Below are 25612 nucleotides of genomic sequence, written 5' to 3' on the forward strand. Positions count from 1 at the left end.
TTTTGAGACGGAGTCTCGCTCTGTCGCCCAGGCTGGAGTGCAGTGGCCAGATCTCAGCTCACTGCAAGCTCCGCCTCCTGGGTTCCCGCCATTCTCCTGCCTCAGCCTCCCGAGTAGCTGGGACCACAGGCGCCGCCACCTCGCCCGGCTAATTTTTTGTGTTTTTAGTAGAGACGGGGTTTCGCCGTGTTAGCCAGGATGGTCTCGATCTCCTGACCTTGTGATCCGCCCGTCTCGGCCTCCCAAAGTGCTGGGATTACAGGCTTGAGCCACCGCGCCCGGCCTAGACGGCCCCTTTTTAAGGCATCGTGTCTTTTATGGTCGAAGCTGATGGGATGAAATAAGTCCTGGTCTCCTATAGCGCTCCCAGGCTTACTACAATTAGGTGGGGAAAATTCCCACCTAATAAATTGTGGTCAGGTTACCTGCTCTCAAATCCTGTTTCCTAATAAGATGGGAAATAAGATCAATGACAATGCATGCCGAAACTTCATTAGCAATTTTAATTTCTCCCCGTCCGGTGGTCCTGTGATCTCGCCCTGCCTCCATTTGCTTTGTGATATTACGTTGTGAAGTAGGTGATCTCTGTGACCCACACCCTATTCATGCACTCCCTCCCCTTTTGAAAATCGCTAATAAAAACTTGCTGGTTTTATGGCTCCGGGAACATCACGGATCCTGCCGACATGTGATGTCTCCCCCGGGCACCCAGCTTTACATTTCTCTCTCTTGTGCTCTTTCCCTTTATTTCTCAACCCAGCCGAGACACTTGGGAAATAGAAAAGAACCCACGTTAAACATGGGGAGTGGGTTCTCCTGATAGTGGAGGAAAAGCCACACACCCAGGGGACAGCAGTTCATGGGGAATGAAGGGATTCAGCCAGGAACATCTATTGCAGTGGAAGCAAAGAGGAAGAAAGAACATCTCATCTGACCACGTCTTATTTTTTGCTTATTCCCCGTTGTGCTGGTCATTCAGCAAGCACTGGATATTTTTCCATGAGATTTTACTGACATAGGGGAAATTAGGTGCCACTAAGACACAGATTTATTTTCTTGGTGTCTATGCAAACTACCTACTTCAGTTGCCCGTTGTGCTAGAAGTCAGTAGGGCAGAAGTGAACATATTTTGGGAATTATTTTGACTCTTTTATATTGGAAACCATAGTAAGCACCAATAACATGTCAAGCTATGGGCTAGGTGCTGGAGTGGTGTTGTAAAGACCTCAGTCTAGGGTAGACAAAGAGATGATCATAATACAGTGTGGTAAGAGTAGTGACTGAGGTCAATGCCTGAGGTGCTGTGGGAAGAAAGAAGAGTATGCTTAACCTGGAGTGAGGCTTCAAGGAAGCTTCTTTAAAAACAAGTGGGACTGGCTGGGCATGGTGGCTCACACCTGTAATCCCAGCACTTTGGGAGGCCGAGGCGGGTGGATCATGAGGTCAAGAGATCGAGACCATCCTGGCCAACATGGTGAAACCCAGTCTCTACTAAAAATCCAAAAATTAGCTGGACATGGTGGCTTACGCCTGTAGTCCCAGCTACTCAGGAGGATGAGGCAGCAGAATCACTTGAACCCGGGAGGTGGAGGCTACAGTGAGCCAAGATCACACCACTTCACTCCAGCCTGGCTACAGAGCAAGACTCCGTCTCAACAAACACACAACAACAACAACAACAAAACAGTGGGACTTAGTTGAGAGAAGAAAGTGGAAAGCGGTGGGAAGGATGTTCCAGATATAGAGAGCCCTCTAGAACCCTCTAGAACCCAGGCCTCAGGGACACGAGAGGGCTCAGCATGTTTGGAAAACCGTGAGTCATTCTGTTTGGCTTTGGCACAGAGTGTGCGGGATTATGGAGAAATTGAGATGAAAAGCCAGAGAGGTAGGCGTGTACTAGATCATGAATGACTTTATGAGTTGTACAAAGAAGTTCAGGTTTTATTTCAAATGCAACAGGGAAGCAGACACCATGGGATTTTTAAGCAGGAGAGTGATATGATCAAATATGCATTCTAGAGAGATCTCTCTGGGCATGATGCAAAGAGTGGCTGAAGAAGGGAAACACTGGTGGCAGGGAGATGAGTTAGGAGACCGTGACTGCAGCGGGAAGATGTCAGACCTGGATTATGACAGTGGGAATGGAGAGGATGAATGGACGCAGTCGGATTGCAGAAATATCTGTGAAAACCATGGAAATTACTCAAGAAGGAAGCCAGCCGTGGACCTTCCGGATTTTCATTGAAACGGCTCTTTCCCAGTATCTGCATTTCATCAACCTTTGCTGCTAGAATCTAATTTATTTCACAGGGTTTGAGAACTCTCTCATAGATGCAAGAAAAAAACCAACCCCTAAGGATGACTTCAAACAAATCAAAGCTTTTTCCTTTAAGTGCATCCATCAAAAGCGGAACCTTTTCACCTCAGGCTTTTAGCAGGAAGATTTTTCTCTGAGTTTTCTTAATGAGCAGGGGTAAGGTGATGGCAATTTTGCAGCTCAGATCTACTTGAAATTGCTCCTTAAAAGAGCCAGGGATCCTGGTCGCTGGCTTAAAACTACACAACAGTGGTTCTCAAGTCTGCTGTACCTGGGTCACCTGAAGGGCTTTTAATACCCTCAGTGGGCAGGCCACAGCCCTGGTCAAGCACTTCAGAGAGTGCCTCTGGGGACTGAGCCCAGGCATCAGTGTTTGTTAAAACTCCCAGGTGGGGTTGGCACGGTGGCTCATGTCTGTAATCCCAGAATTTTCGGAGACCGAGGTGGGCAGATCACCTGAGGTCAGGAGTTTGGACCAGCCTGGCCAACATGGCAAAACCCCATCTCTACGAAAAATACAAAAATTAGCAGGGCATGGTGGCGCATGCCTGTAATTCTAGTTACTCAGGAGGCTAAGGCAGGAGAATTGCTTGAACCCAGGAGGTGGAGGTTGCAGTGAGCTGAGATTGCGTCACTGCACTCCAGCCTGGGCGACAGAGTGATACTCCATCTCCAAAAAGAAACCCACAAAAAAAAACAAAAAAAAAAAAACAAAAACCTCCCAGGTGATTACTGGTGCAGCCAAGCTTGAGAACTACTGAAGGAGAGAAGAACTGCTAACCCCTGCCCCCCATCAACCACGCAAAACCAACTTACTACACCTCTTGGGAGAGGTACACTGGGGTCATGAAAGGGAAGGCTCAGTTATCTGACCCATAAAAGCATGATTTGATTTAAAATTTCCTAAGAAATTTAATCTTCTTAAAATTTTTAAGAAGATAAAAACTTTAAATACCAGAATTACCTGAAAACAAGATAAGAAGAGATTTGAAAGATCCTCCAGTCCATTTCTCGACCGTAGCTTGCCTATGTGCACTGAAGCAGTCTGCCTCAGATAGACCCCAGCCTCTGCTAATCTGGAGGCAATCCCCAGGCAGGAAGGAGGAGTCCAGGGCAACCTGCAGCCCTCACCACCAGAGCCTGCTCACTGTTTCCCGGGTGAGCCTGGGACCTCTCCACATTTTCCATTCAAGTGTTCCAACAGCACAAAGAAAGACCCCAAAACTGGGGCAGAGCCTGAAATAGCCCATAGATTCGAGTTCCGTTCTCCCCCTAAACAATTATGCTTAACTTGTTCTCTCTTCCTTAATATATCAATATTGATTTTAATGTAAAACCAATGCCTACGAATCACCAAATTGTCCCTCAAGAAGATGGCTTATATTTATTTCTGTGGCTTCTAGCACCCACTGATGCCCTGGTGTACACACTGGAGAGAATGATGATGATGAAGGTGATGGTGATGGTGAATGTTACATAGCCTGGACTGGAGATAATGATGATTGATGATGATGGTGATGGTGATGGTGAGTATTGTGAACATAGCCTGGGCTGGAGATGATGATGATGATGATGGTGATGATGACACTGACGATGATGATGTGGTGATGGTGAGTATGGTGAACATAGCCTGGGTTAGAGATAATGATAATGATGATGATGATGATGGTGATGGTGATGGTGATGGTGAGTGTTGTGAACACAGCCTGGGCTGGAGATAATGATGATGATGATGGTGATGGTGATGATGAGTGTTGTGAACATAGCCTGGGATGGAGATAATGAAGATGATGGTGATGGTGATGGTGAGTATTGTGAACATGCCTGGGCTGGAGATGATGATGGCGATGGTGATGGTGATGGTGATAATGATTATGAGTACTGTGAATATAGCCGGAGCTGGAGATAATGATGATGATGACAGTGATGGTGATGGTGAGTGTTTTGAACATAGCCTGGGCTGAGACGCACATGTGTAGTGGAAAGTGTGTGGGATTTGGAGCCATAAAGTCTTGGGTTTGAACACTAGCCATGGCATTTACAAATTGGCCTTGGGGAATCTGCTTAACATCCTGAAGATTGTGTATTTGTAAAATTTGACAACGATCTCCAGTTCAAGTTTGTTACAAGGATTAGATATATTCTACATACCTGGCACCTGATGGACAATAAATACTAGAGACTACCATTATGGAATTCCCTAATATCTGCTAAAATGTCTTTTGCCATAAGACGGAGACCAGTCAGATGATGTTCTCTGCCTCACGTGAGTGACCCTCTCAACTGGAATCCTTTCTTGGTCTCTACGTCCCCAGAGCACAGCCCAGCTGAGGGCCAGGTCCATCCAGGGCAGCTCTCTTAGATGAGCCACTATAAAATCCCCTCTATCATGGCTGGTGCATAAGGTTGACCCAACAATCAAGCATGTTGAATGATGGTCACTAATAGGAACATACACAATGTCTCGTTTTCCTGTGGCACTGTGAGAGTGCACATTGAGGGCGAGGCCTAGTGTGAAGACAGCAGGTAACTGAGCACACTGCCCCAGTGGACACACCATGGGCGCTTGGATCAGAGGCCCTGGGAACCCAGTGCCTCCTCTGCAGCTCTTGGGCTCCATCCTCTTCCACTGCTAAGCCCTGGGAGCGCTCTGGAAAACAGAATCCTGTACCGGGAGAGAGCGGCTGGTATTTTTGGCTGCTGTCATGCTGCCTCGGTTTTTTCCTATCTCAAGGTGTCTTCTCTGCAGAGTGCAGATGCCTGGGGAGCAAAGGCAGGGTCTCTCTGGACTAAGGAGGGGAGGAACATAACCCTGAACAGCAGCCATTCACCTCAGCTCCCTGGCTACAGCCTAGGAGAACCTGGGGAGACTGCGGAGTGGCTGTTCAAGGCATGGCAAAGGAGGGTGGCCACATGCATGTGGAACATTTAGGACCAGGTGCCCCACATGGCTGCATGCCCCCAGGGGTTGCACATGGCTGAAATCCTATTGATCACAGACACCCTGGGGTCTCGGTGACAGATGGAGCCAAAATCTTTCAAGAGTTCCAAGGAGAAGAGGGAAGGAAGAGGTAGTGACCTCTCCCCTTCCTGCCTGGGCTATAGTTGTATAGCAGAGTGGATTCTAGTCCCACTTCTACAGTGTGGTACCTGTGTGGCCTTGGACAAGGTACTCGAACTTTCCGTGCCTTTTGTTCCTCAGGTATAAGATGGTATTGATCATATCAGCAACCTCATGGGGTGGGTGGGGTTCAGAGATGGTCCTTGTAAAGCCCTTCACACCACAGGCCACACACAGCCTGGCCGGCAGGAAGCGTTTACCCAAGGCCAGTCATGTTTACGGGGTTCCTCTGGCCTGGAACCCTTGACCCTGTCTCCCAGCAAACTCTTCCTCAGCTTTCAGACTCCAAGCAAAATCTCCCTTTTGTGATGCGCTCCATGGCTCCTGCAGAAATGTCCTCTTCTTGTAGCCCCGAGAGGCCTCAGTTGTCATCCCTTCAGCAAGTGTTGACTGAGTAGAAGCTGGATACCAGTGACCAGGCTAAATGCTGTGGGGGAAAAAAAGGCTAAAATAAAAATTGTCAGGCCGGGCATGGTGGCTCACACCTGTAATCCCAGCACTTTGGGAGGCAGAGGTGGGCGGATCACAAGGTCAGGGGTTCCAGACCAGCCTGGCCAACATGGTGAAACTCCGTCTTTACTAAAAATAAAAAAAGTTAGCCGGGCACGGTTGCGTGTGCCTGTAATCCCGGCTACTCTGGAGGCTGAGGCAGGAGAATCGCTTGAACTCAGGCGGCGTAGGTTGCGGTGAGCGGAGATTGTGCCACTGCACTCCAGCCTGGGCGACAGAGCAAGACTCCGTCTCAAAAAAAACAATAAAAATAAATTATTTAAAAAATAAAATAAAATAAACAAGAAACTGCCCTTTTCCTCAAGGAGGTCATACTCTGGTGGTGAAAGAGGCACAAAACAATTGCAATCCGTATGAAAATTGCCGCCGTGGAGTTGCAGGCCCGGTTTCGGGAGTGCTGGTGAGGAGAGGCGCCATGAGAGTGCTGACGAGTTGCTTCGTGGTCTTCTGTCCCTAGGTCTGTTTTCCTGGCTAGACTTTGAGCTGCTCAGGAGTGGACGCGTTCATCTGTATGTGCTTCACTGTGCTTAGCACCATGCCATGTTCAGTAAATGGGTGTTGCCCATAAATGCAGTAACAAACTAACAAACGAATGATATCCTACAGCAGTGATGGGGTCTTTGGCACATCTGCAGGGCCTGAGGCCTCGGCTCTGCTTTAGGGTGATGTACATTTAATGGAGACCCGCTCTGCACCCCCAGCAGATTCCTTGAGCTTTATACCACCGCTCTGGTCCTGACTCTACCGTGAATCATGTGTCTAAGTCTCATCTTCCTCATCTATACGGTGATAGTGATAATCATTGCTGCTCTGTCTAACTCACGGCAGTGTTGGGAGGTTCAAATAATGTTAACCGTGGAGGGAGTCCAGGTTCTTGGAGTCCTGAACAAAGAATTGGAGAAAACGCACAAACAAAGGAAAGACTGAAGGGTTTTATTGAAAATGAAAGCACACCCCACAGTGTGGGAGTGGGCCTGTGTGTAGGGGCTCAAAGGCCCCGTTACCGAGTTTTTATGAGTTTAAATACCCTCTACTTGGAGTACACCCTATGTAAATGCAGAGGATGAAGTAAAGTTACAAAGTCCTTTACTCGGTGTATGCCCTGTGGAGAGGGTATCTTGTGTTTCTTGCCTCCAGACCCTATTTTACTGCCTAAATAGGATTCACTCATTCAGCAAATACTCTCTGAGGGTAGAATTTTACTTTCTCCATGTAACACATGCCTCACCAGGAGAAGGCAAAGTCTGAGGAATGCCGCATCCAGATGAAAAGGCAGGGTGATTTCAGAGAAAAGATAATGAGCTGACAAGGCTGGAATGTTACTTCCCCAGACAAGACGAGTGTCACCAAGAAGGCCTTGGGGCTTTGCCACTCTGTCACCCAGGGTGGAGTGCAATGGCGCAGTCTCGGCTCACTGCAACCTTCACCTCCTGTGTTCAAGCGATTCTCCCGCTTCAGCCTCGGGAGTAGCTGGGACTCTGCAGGCACGTGACACCACACCCGGCTAATTTTTGTCTTTTTAGTAGAGACTGGGTTTCACTATGTTGGTCAGGCTGGTCTCGAATTTTCCTTCTTCTGGCTGAAGTCACTTTTCAGCATGAACTTGATAGACTGTTGTTGTAGGTTTTAGAAGGGAATTGAAGTGTCAGCTCTTCTAAAATGTGACTATAGTGATGGACCTCACTGGGAGTTCTTTCCAAAGTGTATTTGTTTCCTCTTTTTTGTCTTTATTTTTCTGGAAGAAAAAAAGGAAGAGATAGAGAAGAAAAAGAAGGAGAGAAAAGAAGGCAGGAAGGGAGAAAGGAGGGAGGGAAGAAATTTGTTGCATCTAAGAGAACCAGTCGTCAACAGAGCAACAAATACTGACTGAGTGTCCATACGTAACAGGCAATGGGCTGAATTCCAGGGGAGGGAGTGAAGGAGTGGGGACGGTGGGCAGGAAATGAATCTGATGCAGCTACTGCTTTCAGTAAATTCATATTAATTCGGAGCCAGACAAGACATAAAAATACCTAGCTCTCATATAAGAGAAACAGAGCTACTTTATCTACATCTATCTTCTTATTTATACCATGCTTTCTGCCAGAAACTGTTAATACATAAAACATAACAAGGGAACATAATTTAAAAGAAGGAATAAAAGGACAAAATAAGGGTAAGGGCATAAAAATGGCGCCAGGAATGAGACTAAATTACGAGAATCATAAATATACAGATGATGAGGGTGAACCCCAAATTTGGCTCCAAGCTTTCTAACAGCTTCCAGGAAAGGGAAACCTGGGAAAAGGCCCAGTTCCTGGTGTCCATAAAACAAAAACTGACCAGTTGCTCAGGAGTAGTTTGGGCATCTCTCCCAAGGTCCTAATTGAGAGAGCGCTGCGTGATGAAATGAGCTGCGTCCCCCTAACATCTCTCCACAAGGGTCCTCACAGGGTGACGTCTTATGATGGCCCTCAGTGCAGGTGTATGACTTGCCCCTCCCCACCCCACTGCAGGGGTAGAGCACAGAGTAAAATGTGGTCTCAGACTAGGGCTCTGAGCTTATTTATTTATTTATTTATTTATGTACTTATTTATTTATTTTTGAGACAGAGTTTCACTCTGTTGCCCAGGCTGGAGTGTAGCGGCACGATCTTAGATCACTGCAACTTCTGCCTCCCAGGTTCAAGTGGTTCTCCTGCCTCAGCCTCCTGAGTAGCTGGAATGACAGGTGTGTGCCACCATGCCCAGCTATTTTTTTTTTTTTTTTTTGAGACGGAGTCTCACTCTGTCACCCAGGCTAGAGTGCAGTGGTGCAGTCTCAGCTCACTGCAACCTTCGCCTCCTGTGTTCAAGCGACTCTCCCGCCTCAGCCTCTGGAGTGGCTGGGACTCTGCAGGCATGCGCCACCACACCTCGCTATTTTTTGTATTTTTAGTAGAGACTGGGTTTCACTATGTTGGCCAGGCTGGTCTCAAACTCCTGACTTCAAGGGATCCACCTACCTTGGCCTCCCAAAGTGCTGGGATTACAGGTGTGAGCCACCACGTCTGGCCAGGGCACTGAACATCTTGAAAGGGAGAGATGCAGGCCAATTCAGAGAAAGAGGGAAGGGGTCAGGTTTGGGCAAGTGAAGAGAGGTTGGGGTGAGGGAGAGCATGCTACATGAGCAAAGGCAGGTTGTGCAGGGCTCAATGAATAGTAAATATTTGGTGACGTAAGATTGCCCTTTTCCTCCTCCCTGCCTCCATGAGCAGGAGTCAAAAGGGCACCCTAGGACTCTGCGTGCTCCTGTCCTGGCAGGAGCCCAGCCTCTCCAGAGGGAAAGTCTAGGCCTTTATTGCAGAGTGGCCATAGGAGGACTGAGGCAGCTGTGTTTACAGCGATGGTCTCAACTAGAGGCAACTCTGCCCCAGGGATATTTGGCAATGTCTAGAGACACTGTTAATTGTCACAATTGGAGAGGAGGCGCTGGTGGCAGCGAGTAGGTAGAGACCAAGGATGCTGCTAAACATCCTACAATGCCCAGGACTGCTTGGACAACACAGCATTATCTGGCCCCAAATGTTAGTTGTAGAGGTTGAGGAACCCCGGGTTAGGGACAGTCCGTAAGATGATGATGGTGATGACCATGAAGGATGGTGACTGTTTCCCTTGCCCACGCTGCCAGTGACAGGGCTCTCAGGCCCACTTCCTCCCATGACCCCCAGGCAATTTGGACGGTCACAGACTGAAGCCCGGAGAGCAGGAGTGAGGTCTTCAAGATTTTTTTCAAGCTAAACTGTTTGTTTCTTCTCACTTCTCCTCCTCTTCCTCCTTCTTCTTGGCTGTCAGTGTCTGACTGATCCTTCCCTCCCCAGCCGCCTATGTTGGGAGAATTTCCTAATGTACAAATCTAGAAGCTGAACAGGACAGACAAATCATTACCCCATGTTCCTCGAGGCCAAAGTGTGGGCCAGTCAGCCTCACCCACCTCCAACTTTGAATCGGGAGCCAGTGACGGCAGTGAGGCTGGGGCAGGGGCAGATTCTTTCTGGCGGTGTGGTGGCAGTGGTGACAGTGATGATGGGGATGCTGCTGGTGGTGGAGGCAGCGACATCCAGCATCCAAGATGGACAATATCAGCAGAGCCTGCTGAGCTCTCCGGGCGCCTTGTCTCTGGGCTGCTTCTGTGGCTGTGGTTCTGGCCGCATAGTAACCTTTTGTTTCTTTTAGTTTTCCCGTCCTGCTGGCCAGCCGCCTTGTGAGCTACGTGACACCCTTTCACAGCATTCCTTCTTAGCTCCTATCAGCCTGATCGGTTTTTGTTGCCTGCAGTGAAGAGCCCTCACTGACGCACTTTGTGCATGGCCCCAGGCTGGTCCGGAGCTCACTCTTCCTTCTGGCCTTCACCCTCTGCAGAGCCCAGACATAAAGTGAACGGGGTCAGTGCAGGGTCCAATCAGAGTCTCAGCTGCTGCTCAGGAGTGTCCGCCTCCTCCCCAAGGCTCTCCCGCATTCATGTCCTCCAGCTCCTTCTCCCCTTAGGGTGAGTACTCTCTGCGAGGCTTCTCTGCTTCCCTGCCCTGAGGCCCTCCTTGGGCCGTTGCTTTCTAGTTTGCCAGATGAACCCAGGTATGTGTGAATTCTACCTGTGGATACCACGTGAATTTCCCTCCCAGAAGCCATGTTAGCCCCCACGCCACCTTCATCCCTAAGATCCCCCATCTCAGTCTGGGACCATTCACTGCCGCCTGTGAATTTGCTGCTGCAGCGGGCGGGGCTGGGGACAGTGCGGTGACCTGGCAGTTCAGCCCCAGACCACCGCTCAGAGACGGCAGCAGCCTGTGGTTGCTGAGGAGACCACAGAGGGAGCTTCCAATCCGCCAGGAACGCGGGGCTCCTTCTCAGCCCCAAAGGGAAGCCCAGCAAGGTAGGAATCCGCTGGCTCAGATGAGCGGCACTCCATGCCTGGAGACTTCACCCACTTCTCAGCGAGCTCCGAGAGTGGCCTGCCTGTCCCCTGGAGCAGGTGGAGTCATATTTCTTGTGGGCACTGGGGCCTGGCATGCAGTCACAGGCTGTGGAAGGCAGTATGACACCAGATCCTTCCCTTGTGATATCCAGGCCATGGAGACAGAACAGGAAGGACAAGCTCCCGGAGCCCTGGGGAGGGGCTCGAGGACATCCCGCAGCCCATCTGCCTGGAGGGAGGTGCCTCCACCCCTGCCCCTCTGAGCTGCCCAAAGGCCAAGGCAACCCTGGCAGGATCTGCACTGACTTCCTTCACTTGCTTTGGCCCGAGGTGGAGGAGTGGGATGGGGAGGCCAGCGGAGCCTTCCAGTTCCTCCCCAGGGCAGTCCTGGCGGTGGAGCCGGAGCTCAGCGTCCTCCTGGCCCTGCTCGGAGTGGCTGTGGTGAAGGCTTTCTTCCCTCCTGAAGTTCCCCCTAACGCTGGTTCTCTTCGTTTCTCTCATTAATGGGTTCCCTCTTTTCACATTTGAGATAATTAGAAATGGCTTTCCTACCCATCCCAGAAACACCTAAAAAGATGTTCAATACAACATTGGGAAATCGTTTTACTGTCTTTGGTATGCTGACTTTTAAATATTTATATGGTTAAATCTGGTTGGGAGCAGTGGCTCATGTCTGTAATCCCAGCACTTTGGGAGGTCGAGGCGGGGGGATCACTTGAGCTCAGGAGTTCGCGACCAGCCTGGCAAACATGGTGAAACCCCATCTCCACTAAAAATACAAAAATTAACCAGGCTTGGTGGTGCACACTTATAATCCCAGCTACTTGGGGGTTTGAGGCAGGAGGATCGCTTGAACATGGGAGGCAGAGGTTGCAGTGAGCCGAGATTGTGTCACTGCACTCTAGCCTTTGTGACAGAGTGAGACTCCATCTCAAAAAATAATAATAATAAAAATTAATATGGTCAAATCTATTAATCCTTGCCTTTATTGTAACTGCTTTGGTGTCAGGCTAAGAAAGGCTTCCCTTGTCTCAAGATTACATTAACTGTCTCTCTGTTTTCTTCTAGGAAATGTTTCTATTTCTCTTCTGAAATCCCCTGGAATTAATATTGGTCTACAGAGTGAGATGGAGATGGAGCATTATTTTTTCCTAAACAGCCGTTTGGGAGCCTGCTGGTTGAGTTTCTCCTTTCTTCACTGATGTGCTGTGTCACCTTTGTAATAAAAGAACATTCTTATGTGTTCTTGCACTTCATTGTTTGGCTGCATTTATTGATGTGTTTCTTTGTTTTGCATCATTTGTTTCAGGGACATTTGCGAAGTCAAGGCAAACACAACTGATTTAATTAGTTGGGTTTCTTTGCAAGGCTGTACAAAAGAAAAACCATCAGCTGTTGAGAATGCGACAGGGGTTGTTGGGGTTAGAGGGTGGCCTGGCACGGTGGGTAGACAACTGCTCCTCCTCCCCTGTTTGACCAGCTTGAAGAGCAGTGACAAAAATGTCAGACAGAAAGCCAGAGGAGGCCAGGCTGGGAGGACTTGGAGAATCACCTTCTGGCCCAAGCTTTTTACTTCCCAGCTATGGCACCTGAGGCCCAGAGAGGATAAACAAGGTCCCCTGCGGTGGAACTTGGATAGGAACTCAGAGGGATCGTCCCCTGAGCTGTTTGTCCTGGACGCTTCTCTAGTTCTTGCCCTTCTCGCTGCCACCTGGCCGGCGACCTTGGCTTTAGCATGCCTCCCCCGGTCTCCATCTCCCGTCTGGTTCACAGAACCCCTCAGGGTGAGGTTTATGTCACTTCTCTGTTGAAAATACTGGCTCAGTGACTCCCCAGTGAAGTCAAACCCAGCCCGATGTTTAAGGTTTCTCACACTCTGGCAGCCAGCTAAATAATCTCATTTTTCTCTTACATAATTTGTTAGCTGCAACCAGACAGACAGACACTGTCAGGTCCTGTATATTTCCCTCTGAACCCCTAATTGCCCTTCCTCTTCCTGGCTTGCCACCAAACCCACTCTTCAAAGCCTAGTCCAAAGGTTAGCAAAGTTCTCCCAGTTCCTGAAAAGTTAAGTCAGTTGCCCAAACTTCTCTTCCTCCGTGGTGCCCAGGCCAGATGACGTCTCTCCTTCCCCTGGATGACACATTTCCTTGGAGGCACCACTTTTCAGGCATGTGACACTCTTTGCCTTTGTTGTCTGGTTGTCTCCTAGATTGTGTCCTCCTTGAGGACAGAAGCTGCCGTTCACATGTGTATCTTCCATAGTACCTTGCATTGTAGGTGCTAAATAATACATACTATGTAATATGTGCGAAATGATATAGGACAAGTAAATAAATACAACATTTCCGCTCCCTACCACTCTCAGAACCTTTTATTACTTCTCATGAATTAGGATGAAATGTATTCCCAGGTTCCTGAATGACTTAATAAGCTCTTCACCAAAGCACTGTAGATGATTTTTAGAAAATTAGGGAAAGGAGTTGACATACAGAAGTGGCAAATGCAATTCTATTTTCAAAAAGAGAGAGAAGATACCTCTGAAAACAATGATATAAAAGCCTGAAGTCCATTTTGGACCCAATTTTAGACTGTATTGTTAGAAGGATGCATTTTGTAATCCCAGCACTTTGAGAGGCCAAGGCGGGTGGATCACCTGAGGTCAGAAGTTCGAGACCAGCCTGACCAACATGGGGAAACTCCATCTCTACTAAAAATACAAAAGTTAGCTGGGCATGGTGGTGGGCACCTGTAATCCCAGCTACTTGGGAGGCTGAGGTAGGAGAATTGCTTGAACCCGGGAGGCAGAGGTTGCAGTGAGTTGAGATCACACCATTGCACTCCAGCCTGGGTGACAGAGGGAGACTCTGTCACACATACAAAAGAAAGAATGTGTCAGGAGCATTTAACACAGGTTCATGAGGAATATGCATGATGATGCTAATGCACTGAAGACTTACAGGGCTTGCACATTATTTCATTTCATCCTCCAACAGCTTTCTGAAGAAAAGTTTGTACTATTATTATACTCATTTTATGGCTGAGAGAACTAAGATTCAGAAAGGTTAAGTTGCCCCAAACTGCACAACTATGAATAACGAGTAAGACATGAATCCAGGGCCTTCTCTTCCCAAAGCTGGAGCTCCTTCTGTTACCCTGTGCTGCCTCTCTCAGGGGCCTGACGTAGGGCTTGGCAAACAGTGAGTATTTAATTTTAGTCCTACTCATTCTGTGTCATAATGTGATAGGCCATGGACTGAATTATTCCGTGTGGAGCAAGAAAGGAGCCAGTTCTGTCCTGGTCTAAGCTGAGCCATCCCTGCCTGGGCCATGGGACCCAGAGGAGTCGAGTGAGTCAAGTTAGGTCCTGGGCTGGCCGCCTGGGTATCTTGCTTCTCATGTTAGATAATGGCAGCTACCTCATAGTGGAGGTTATGATGATTACATGTGGTGATGCAGAGAAAGCAAGGAGCACAGAGTCTGGGGCTTAGAAAATGCTCAACAAATGCTGGTCTCCTTGTCTCCGGCTCCAAACACCAGAAGGACTTGCCAAAGTGGACTGTGTTCACACGAGAGCCTCAGGGCAGTATCTCAAAGCCCTCGTCCTCGAAAAGCATCACCTGGAGATGTTCAGCCTGGAAAGCGTTTGGAACCCAAAGCCCTGGAGATGTTCAACCCGGAAAGCGTTTGGAACCCAAAGCCCTGGAACTCTGAAACAGGGTCCTCCAAGCTCCTCCCAAAGCTGCCTGGTACCCAAAGGCTTCCTGGAAGTCACATTTTCCCCTGGGCACTGACGTGGCTTTTTCTAAGCCAGCTGGATAAAATAGCAAAGGTCTAGAAGCAAGTCATTTGTGATTACTGATTTAATAATTTTTTTAACTCTAAAAGTGGGAAAAAAAACCCCCAAATCCCAAAATTGACCTCTAATGTAGACAGCTCTCTCCCAGTATTGCTTAAGATGCATTCATAAATGTCGATACATTGTTGGGGTTTTCCCTCGAAACAAAAATATGGGGTAACCCCTCAGGTGATTAGTCTGGCAGGAATGAGAGGCCGTGTCCCCATTCTCCGTGTGGGCCCTTTGCACTACATGGCTGTTCACAGCCACCGAAGACCCATGTCCTTACTGAGTCCTCTCCCAAGCACCCAGCCTAAGTTACCAGAGGACTGGAAGGAAAGGTGGGAGAATCCACCCCCTCCCATCTGAGTGAGCCCACTCTAGGCATGTGACACACTGCAGGATCAATGGCATGTTGAAAACATCATAAAGATAACGCGTGTGCGTCTTCTCCAGACACCCCTTCTTGCTAATCCACAGAACACAAGACGGAGCGTAGCGCATTCCTTAGAGATGGCGCCATTGTCTCTTCAGTAAGGAGAGGCTTTCAGCCCAAGAACTATGTGTGGGGAGCCCCGGTAGCTGCCCAACTTAGCGGACTCTCACCTCCAAAGTGTCGCTGGAGTCTTCCCCAGCCCGTCCTGAATGTGCACTCACACATACGCATTCCATGAAACCGCACTTGGTGTTTTACAAACAACAGGACTTCTTGCACTGCACAGCTTAATACCCTCACTGCCTAACCTAATTATCGTAGTAACTCAAGCTCACATTAAAAGCGAGAGATGAGTCTACTTTATCCTTATCATGAATTAGTAAGTTTTCCCTCAGGAGATCCCTTCCCTGAAAATGTTCATGGAAGGTATTTAGGCCGAATTAACTATGTTTATTTTAAGATCCTGCATGCAGTGAGGGTTCAGGGCTTTTGCTTAGAGTAGATGAGGTCGCCTGCCTGCCTCATTTCTTCTCTCCCTCTCTCTCCATGTCTGCTGGCGTCCCTGGTCAGGGGAATCGTGTGTCCCACATAAATGCCTCTTGGAAAGTAAGTTGGAGCTACAATCGATGGGAGAGCACTGGGCTTTTAATTTATTTTTTATTTTTTTGAGACGGAGCCTCGCTCTGTCGCCCAGGCTGGAGTGCAATGGTACGATCTTGGCTCACTGTGACCTCCGCCTCCTGGGTTCAAGCAATTCTCCTGCCTCAGCCTCCCAAGTAGCTGGGACTACAGGCGCCCACCACCATGCCCAGCTAATTTTTTGTATTTTTAGTAGAGATAGGGTTTCACTGTGTTAGCCAGGATGGTCTCGATCTCCTGACCTTGTGATCCGCCCTCCTTGGCCTCCCAAAGTGCTGGGATTACAGGTGTGAGCCACCACGCCCAGCCCCACTGGACTTTTTTGAGACCCAACTCTACCACTGGCAGAAATCCTATGACCCTGATAAGTTACCATCTCTCTGAACCTTAATTTTTGTCTGCAACATGGGGATTCCTGCCTATCTCACTGAATGTTGTAGGTATCAAAAGAGGAGAAAAAACCATGGCCGTGCTTCATAAACTCTGAACTATCATAAGTGTAATCTCTTTCTGTTAAACGGCCCTGGCTATAAAGCGGATTGCATAAGAAGGCTGCATAGCTGTCAGGAGCTACCCGGTTTCTACTTGAAATACTGAAAAAAAATCCTATCCTTCAGCTTCTTTGGGTCCTGTTAGAGACAAAGAGTTCTATTAGCAAAATAAGATGAAATAAAATAACACGTAATAATGATTAACAACATTATCAATAATCATAACGAAAATAACATTATTAATACTGGTAATGATAATGGTAACAACTCGTATTTATTGAGTGCTTTCTATGAGGCAGGCACTGTCCCAAACACTTTATATATGTTTAACTCACTTATTCCCCTATTCTGCTCTGCTGGAGCTGGCCGGTGCAGGTTTAGGAGAACCGTTGCTAAGGATCCAGGGTTATTTTTTAGCTATTGTTAAACCATTCATAAGTGAAAGTCAACCACGGTGGGAGTATTTACACCAGGGAAATGCGTAAACGCTACAAATCGAGGCTATTTATTTATTTATGGAGCCAGTTTACTAGGAATTAGATATTCTCCTTTTTTTTTTTAACAGTTGGGAAACTGAAGTTGAGAGATTAGATGAAGATAATAATGATTCCTCTGATGTTGGAATATTCTATGTGGGTTGCTGATTCTTCTCTTCCTCCTCTTTCTTCTCCTAAACCTCCTGTATGAGTCCATTTGTATTGCTATAAAGGAATACCTGAGGCTGGGTCATTTACAACAGAAAGGTTTATTTGGCCCATGGTTCTGCAGGCTGTAAAAGAAGCATGGCGCCAGCATCTGCATCTGGTGAGGCCTCAGGCTGCTTCCACTCATGGGGGATGGCAAAGGGGTACAGGCTCCAGATGGCAAGAGAGGAGGAAAAAGACAGAGAAGGCAGGTGCCAGGCACTTCCTAACAATCACTTCTTTTGGAAACAGAGCAAAAGCCCACACATTACCAGGAGGATGGCACCAAGCCTTTCATGAGGGATCCACCCCCCTCACACCTCTCACTAGGCCCCACCTTCAACAATGGGGATCAAATTTCAACATGAGATTTGGAGATGACGAATATGCAAACTATATCACCTTCTGTTTGCTTTTTATCTTCTTCCATAATTATTTTATTAATAATAACAATAACAAACGCATTTCTCATATTTTCTATAGTTCAGACATTTGTGCTAGGAGCCTCAGAGCCTCGGACTCCCAGTTTCTAGCCTCAACAGTTACACGGGAAGAAAAAGGTGTAAACGAGTGGTTCTCAATCCTGGCTGCATATCTGAATCGCACAAGAAACTTTTTAAACACGCCAACAGCCCTTGCCCCCTTCCAGACATCAACTGAGCTGATTTAATTATCACCGTTTCTAAGACCCAGAGAAAGAAGTAACTTGTTCAGAGTCACACAGCAACTTATTGCTGAGTAAGGACTGGCACCCAGAATTTTACATTTTGAGTTCCAATTTTTTTCTACTACTCCCACCAATCAGTCAATCAATTTTCAATGGATTCATGTCTTGCATACAGTAAGTGCTCCATGTAAAAAGCAAACTTCGGCCAGGCATGGTGGCTCATGCCTGTAATCCCAGCACTTTGGGAGGCCAAGGCAGGTAATCACTTGAGCCCACGAGCTTGAGACCAGCCTGGGCAACACTGCAAAACCCATCTCTACAAAAAAGACAAAAATTAGGTGGGCATGGTGGTGTGCACCTGTAGTCCCAGCTACTCAGGAGGCTGAGGTGGGAGGATCACCTGACCCTGGGAAGATGAGGTTGCAGTGGGCCGAGATTGCACCACTGCACTCCAGCCTGGGTGACAGGAGTGAGAACCTGCTTCAAAAAATAAAAAATAAAAAGATAGTAAAAAGCAAACTTCATGCACGAATTAATCTTCAAAAGATATTCATTCCTCAGGAAGAGATTCCTTCTCAGCAGGACTCATCCGAACCACGGCGAGGTGACACAAGTGAAAGGCATGGGCAGGCCACATGGTTTGCTCAGTTGATGGAGCTTTCAAAATCACTTGTCAAAAAATCGCCTGAGGAGCACTGGAAAGTTCTGTAAAAACTGAGGTCCGGAGAGGCAATGACAGGCAGCAAGCTAATGCCAGAGCCAGGGATTCAGTGCCAGCCAAGGGCTCCTCCCGCCCCACGGCACTGCCTGCCTCCCACACAGCCCCGAGGCCCCACTGTACCTCCAGCTGCCCCTGGGCTATTTTCCCCTTTTCTCTCTCCCTCCCCTCTTTCATTTGTCAAATATTTAATGACCCTACAGCACAGGTCCTGGAACTTAATTAGTGCTCAGTAAATATTTATTTTGGATGAATAAATAAATGAGCAACTGCATTCCTCACAATGCTGGGCTCTGGGAGCTACAGAGATGAGTGAGACATGGTCTCAGCCCTCAAGATGCTCAAGGTCTAGGGTGTGTTCGGAGGCGCTGTGGGCTGGAGGAAGAAGCTTGGGCACCGCAGAGAGTCAAGTCTGTAGCAGGAGCCTGGCTCTGCACACAACGTGCCAAAGCGCTTGACGAGTGTGAGCCCAGCTCCTTCCTCACAAAATGAAGATACTCATGCCTGCATCGTGACGTTGCGGTGGGGATTAAATGACATTACATGTATAAAGCCACCTCGAAAGTTGTGCAGCACGTAGTAGAGATGTGATATTATCATTCGTACATTGGACCAAAAATTGGAGAGCAAAAGAGTTAAGACAGTGGCCTAGAGCAGAAGCTTTGTGCCAAGTGGTGGCTTGTCTCAAGGAGAAATCTGTATCATTCCTTGTGACATCCTCTGAGGCCCTTTCTTCCTGCCCCACTGGTCTGCTCCTAGCCCAGACGCATTAGGGCTGGGTCCCATAGGCATGTTCACTGCCCTGCTACTCTCAGTGGTTCAGAGATGCTCAGGTATTCCTGAATACACATAGACTGGCCAAGAGGCTCCTGGCTTAGCCCTATCTACTAAATCTCTCTCCATAGCACTGCCCAGCATGTTTCCTTACTCAGAGTAGAACACACACTCACACACACACACCCACACACACACACCATTCTCATTTCCCTTTGAGGAATACACTCCTCTAGAACAAAAATGTCCAATTTCATGCACAATCATTGCTGGGTGTTCTGTGTGTACCTTTCAGCTGCTGCAGTGGTTAGATAGGGGTCTTGCCATGGGTTGCCTCCACTGACTATACACACACTATATTTTATCACTGTACCGTACGCATTTTTTAAACTGCCACTGTTACAACACTGCCTACAATTTATAAACATGTATTTGTGTGTGTGTTTATACCGTGTTTTCTAGTCTTAGACTGTAAGCTTCTCAAGGGTAGAGATCCTGTCTGGTTTATTTATCAAGGACCCTCCAAGCACAGAGCCCGACGCTTGAGAACAGGCAGGAAATGGGTGTTGACTGAAGAATGGGTGAGCAGTCTGGGCTGGCATTTGTTCAGAGCTGGGTAAAGCGCCTCGGACTCCAAGGCCTCAGTCTGCACACGAGTTCCGGGTTGGGTTCCAACTGAACAGACCACATTGGAGCTCTGGCCTCCAAACTGAGAGCTCACCCAGCTCACCCCAGGGACTGCACGTGCTGAGCTACTGCAGATAATATTAGGACTTCCGTTTTGTTTATTTTTACCTGAGAAGGAAGGAAGGAAGGAAGGAAGAAGGAAGGAAGGAAGGAAGGAAGGAAGGAAGGAAGGAAGGAAGGAAGGAAGGAAGGAAGGAAGGAAGGAAGGCAGGAAGAGAGTTAGTTCCAGATTTTCTAGCATCGTTTGTTTACTGAGTAGACTTACCTTGGTAGGGAACAAGCCAGAAACAGCTTCATTTTTCTCCCAGGGCTGCCTTCAGACATGCTTTTCTGGATATCTTTTTCCCCTCCTCGATGACATCTTAGAAGATAACTCAGCTTTCTGGTTACTTCCAACTATCTGAAACGGTCTCCGGTTCAGGATTTAAACAGTTTAGGCCAGTCCGAACCCAAACCTCTAACTCCCATGCAGTTGAGCACTCTTTCTCTCCCCGACCTCAGGCCCACCCATGGCTTGAGGGCCGGTGACAGGGAATGGGAGAGAGGGTTGGTCTTCACTCTTCCTCCGCTCGCTCTTCATATCTTTCTCCCCTCCCGTCCCCAGCTCCTCCAGGTTGGGGGCAGAGGGGAAAAGGGCAAAGACTCGCATGATTGGTTGTGCTCTTTTAATCTGGCTACTGGTGCCTTCTGCTGGTGGGCATCCCCCAAGTCCTGTCTGTTTCACAGGACATGTCTGTGTGTTATTTGGTGATGTCCCTCTGCCTCCTCCTCTCCAGGGGAGACCTACACACGGCACTCACTGTCCCTGTCACTAGCAGGGCACTGTCTTGTGAAACTCCTTCCTTAGCTCCCGTACATCTCTGTTCGTTGTTGTTGTTGTTGCTGTCATTGGATTCTCATCAGCTCTACAGGCTACCTCCTGGGAGATGCCCCTCCAGAGGGCTCACACCTGACCATCCTCTGGACCATCCACTTGGCCCATGGGGGCTCAGGCATCCTTGCTCGGCCAGTCCATGCCAATGCAGGCTGCTCCCAGCTCATCTCTCCTGCTTGACGTGAGTCCCGGGCAGCCCCAGCAAGCCTCCCATCATCACAGTCTCTGGATATGTGGAAGACTCCAGTTGTCATGTAATCTACTCTCGGATACTTTGGGATGCTTGTCAGTCTCTCAAGACACTTCTCTCCCCACACCCCACTGAGACAAGGTGATCTCAGGCAGCTCAACAAGCCTCAGGCTGGGGGCAGGTCTGTCGCTCCCTTTCTTAAACAAGCTCCCCACCTTTTTGAGTCCCCTCACCTGGCCTGGAGTAGGTAAGCACCTCCCATCCCCTCACCNCCTTTTTGAGTCCCCTCACCTGGCCTGGAGTAGGTAAGCACCTCCCATCCCCTCACCTGGCCTGGAGTAGGTAAGTACCTCCCATCCCCTCACCTGGCCTGGAGTAGGTAAGTACCTCCCATTTCCTTTCCCACAGTTTGCAGAGGAGAAAGCAAAAGACTTCCATACTTTTATGAATTCCCCACCTTCAATGAACTTAGACATTTCTGGGTTTGACTTATCTATGCTAGGGGATTTGGCAAACTCTGGATGAGTCTTGCTGCCATAATAAGTCCCACCTGAACATGTTAGCAGCTTTTTTAGAAAAACTGTGGGGGCACTTATTCTGCTTTCTCTCTGTTGCACAACAAAATTGGTAAATAAATAGAACATGCTTGGAAAGAGATGCTTAGAAATTTTTACTGATGAAAGTATTTTCCATTCAAAAAAACTTGGAAACTATTGGTCTAAGGAGCAGTTGCAGAAAGACATGTTGTAACATGAAAACCAGCTAGAATAAAACATGTTTTTGAAAACACAAAACCTTATTTTATGAGTCCACCAATGATTTAATGCCACAGACAATATATGGCATGAGAATTTTTATAATTGGAAATATTTACATAATTTTTTTAAATGAAGGGAGCAGAAGGGACTGGCTCTGACATCTGTTGAAAAGTTCCCAATAAATTGTCACTCCATTGAAAGAGGCATAATTTCCAAATATCTCCAAGGTCAGCGTAAAAGGTGTTCACATCTTGCTACAGATTACAGGGTAACAAGATCAAGAAGACTTGGGACACCAACTTGATTTAGCTTTGAAATACCTGTAGAGACTAAAGAGATGCTTCCTGGTGGAAATCAAAGTAGAACACCTCGGTGATGAAGCCGAGTTCAGAATCTCTACTCTGCAGGGGCTTGCTACACCATCTTCACCCAGAGGGAATAGCCCTAAAGGCTCAAATAGAAGTTTTTTGTTTGTCTGTTTCTTTGTTTTTGTTTTCTTGAGATGGAGCCTCGCTCTGTTGCCCAGGCTACAGTGCAATGGCACGATCTCAGCTCACTCAACCACCACCTCCTGGGTTCAAGTGATTCTCCTGCCTCAGCCTCCTGAGTAGCTGGGATTACAGGCATGCACCACCCCGTCCAGCTAATTTTTGTATTTTTAGTAGAGACAGGATTTCACCATGTTGGTCTGGCTGGTCTTGAACTTCTGACCTTGTGGTCCACCCGCCTCCGCCTCCCAAAGTGCTGGGATTACAGGTGTGAGCCACTGCGCCTGGCAGTAGAAGTCTTGATAAATCAGAGTACAAAAACGGGCATGACATGAAAGGCCTAAAAACAAGACCAGCGTTTGTTCTAGAAATGTCTGGCTACCGTATAAAATCCTGGGAGTTAAGTGTTACAGTCTAAGTGAAAGGACGGTGAAGGGCAGAACATCTGTCTTTGTGTCCCCTGTACAGCACACGCCTCATGTATGTGTGGAGGTGGAACACATGAGCGCTGTGCCCGGGAGGCCGGCCCCGGCGTTAACAAAGCCTCACGTGCAGGGTGTAGGATGTCAGACCATTTCCAGCGCCATCTTCCTGAAAGACGGTTCACTTGCTCTTGAAAATCACCAATGGAAACATCTGCAGCCCTCTGAAAACACAAATAAACCACTGGCATTTCCGTAGACAGAAGCCAGACCTCAGGGAACTTACTTCCAATCCAGTTGCTCCAGCTTCGGTGGCAATATGGACTCGCCTTGCTGATGGGAGTGCCAAACGACATTCTAAATCATCAAGATCACGTATCTCTAACTAGGCTAATGTGTGAAATGTCTGGTGCTTATGTTATCTGTGTTTCGCATTGAGCTGAAACTTCACGGCCGAAGACGCTGGCCAAGCAGGCTTCTTTCTCAGCTGTTGCTCTACAAAGCAATTTCACAAAGACAGGATGTTGTCCTAAAAAAGCATCCTCTGGTTCCCTGCTGGACAGGCCAACAGTTTGGCTGGGTATTACAAACAAACCAGGAAAGTGTGTTCAGTAATGCCAGCTCACGAGGGAAGCTGGGACTACAGCTTCAAAAGCAGAGCTGTAGCGAGTTGGGGAAAAGGTGGGAAATATTTGAGGAGATTGTCGACCTCATGTAAAGGCCAGGAAAACAAAGGCTGGAAATTGTGAGGGTCCTGGAGTGAAAGTGCCTGAGGATGGGTAGGGGACAGAGGAGAAGATCACAACCAGCTTGAAGTGCTCCATCGGTCTGACGTGGAGGCCGAATTAAGCACAGAGCACACATTGTTCCCCAGATCAGGAAAATCCCATTTGACTTCAGGTCTGCTCACACCAGGAACACCGCAGTGGTCATGGTCATAATAACAGCAGGCATTTACAGCATTCATTCACAGGCATTGTACTAAGGACTTTGCATACAGTTTCTCATTTGATGTTTTAAACACTTTGAAATGGAAAGTTTTATTACTGTCAAGTACAGATGAAGAAACTGAGACTCAGAAGTAGGAAGGAACTTACTCCAAATCCACAGCTGTGCTGTGAAAGCTGGGGTGTGAATCTCGTCGCCCTGCCTGAAAGCATGCTCTCAAAACCATTTTTGTCGATTCCAAATACGAAACAGTGACACCGCAGTGCTGTGGGGGAAAGAGTGGCCTTTTCCATTAAGTGGTCTGGGTCAACTTGCTAATCATAGAAAAATAATGTATTTTAACCCTTATCTCACAGCACACGCATAAATCAATTCCAATTGAGTCACAGATCAAAAACGTTTTTAGAACAAAACATAGGAAAAGAGGTGAATATCTTGGAGTAGATCATGATTCTTCACTCAAGACAAGAGGGTCCCTAACCATAATATTGATAGATTATATTGCCAGGAAGAACTTCTGTTCATCAAAAGATACTATTGAGAACAGAGAAAGGCAACCACAGAGTGGAAGAAGGTATGTATAATACATACAGGACTCATACCAAGAATACATAAATAACTTCTACAAATCCATGAGAAAAAGACAGAAAACCAGGTTCAAAAAATGGACAAAAGACTTGATCAGATACTTCACAAAGAAAATATCCAAATGGCCAGTAAACATATGGAGAATTGCTTACGTTTATTAGTCATCAGGGGAATGCAAATCACAGACCACAATGCAATCACACTACACACCCATCCGAATGACTACATCGAAAAAGACAGGAAATCCCGAGTATTGGTGAGGATGATGGGGAGCCACCTAAGCTCCCACAAGCTGTTTCGAGAGCATAAACTGATGCAAAAACTGTTCTGCAGTATCTGCACATCTGAATATACACATCTTATATATATTTTCACTCCCCAAACCGATACTATATATTTATGTGTGTGTGTATATATATGTATACACACACACACATATATCTCTTTGTAAAATTTCACTCCTAGTGAATTTTCCCATTCTATTTCCCATTCCCAGTGGTAGTACATATATTCTCATTGCTATTGTGTTAATATACCATTGATGGGAAAATGAATTGCGGTCTATTAACGCAATAGCAGTGAGAATATATGAACTACAACTACGAGGAATAATACAAGGACAAATCTCACAGCTGTGATGTTGAGTGGAAGAAACACAGATGAGGATGTTCTGCACGTTTCCTTTATTTGAAGTAGGAAAAGGGACAGAACTCTTCTATCAGAAGTCAGGTCAGTGCTTACCTAGGGAGGTGTAACAACTGGAACAGGGGACAGGGAGGCTGTTCTCCTCAGGTGCTGGTGATGCTCTGTGTGATCTATGTGCTGGCTGCAAAGCTGCATTTGTTTATGAAAATGTACTGAGCTGTACACTTACGGTTTCAATGAGCTGTTGCCATAACAAACCATCCCCAAACCCAGTGGCAGACAATAAGCATTTATTTCTTGCCGACTGGTTTGTGTTCAGTCGTTCAGCTGTTCTCAGTTGGGCTTGGCTGGGGGTTGGCTGCTCCACCTGTCTCAGTCTCCTTTGACTGGCAGCCATCCGAGGCATGGTCTCCAAGGGTGAAAGGCAGGAGCCCAAGACAGGGAAATGGAAACACACAGGCCTCCTCAGGTCTCAGCTTGGAGCTGGTGTCCTCTGACTGCTGCCACATTCCAGTGGCCACGGCAAGTCGCGGGACCAAGCCCAACATCCGTGGAGTGGGGAAATCCGCGCCTCTCAAGCTCCTCCCCACGTAAACATTTGCTCAGCAAGAATCTAATCCAGGACACTTATGAAAGGTGTGGCTTACTGTGTGTACTTCATATTTCAAAGTTTTCAAAGGAAACAAAAAAAGATGTAAGAACCGCTATCTTCTCCTCCCTCCTCCCCCACTCCTGGGTCCCCTCCCGCTTCTGGGATCTTAATGGAAAGGGGATAATGTTATGAAAATTCTCTACACAAGCACAAGGAAGAAAGGAAGGAAGAACATGTGCTTCCTAGCACACAATGCACTTCCCGTCAACTGGGCTGGAGAGAAATGCCTCCTG

This window comes from Theropithecus gelada, chromosome 2 (assembly GCF_003255815.1).
Source record: "Theropithecus gelada isolate Dixy chromosome 2, Tgel_1.0, whole genome shotgun sequence".
Lineage (NCBI taxonomy): Eukaryota > Metazoa > Chordata > Mammalia > Primates > Cercopithecidae > Theropithecus > Theropithecus gelada.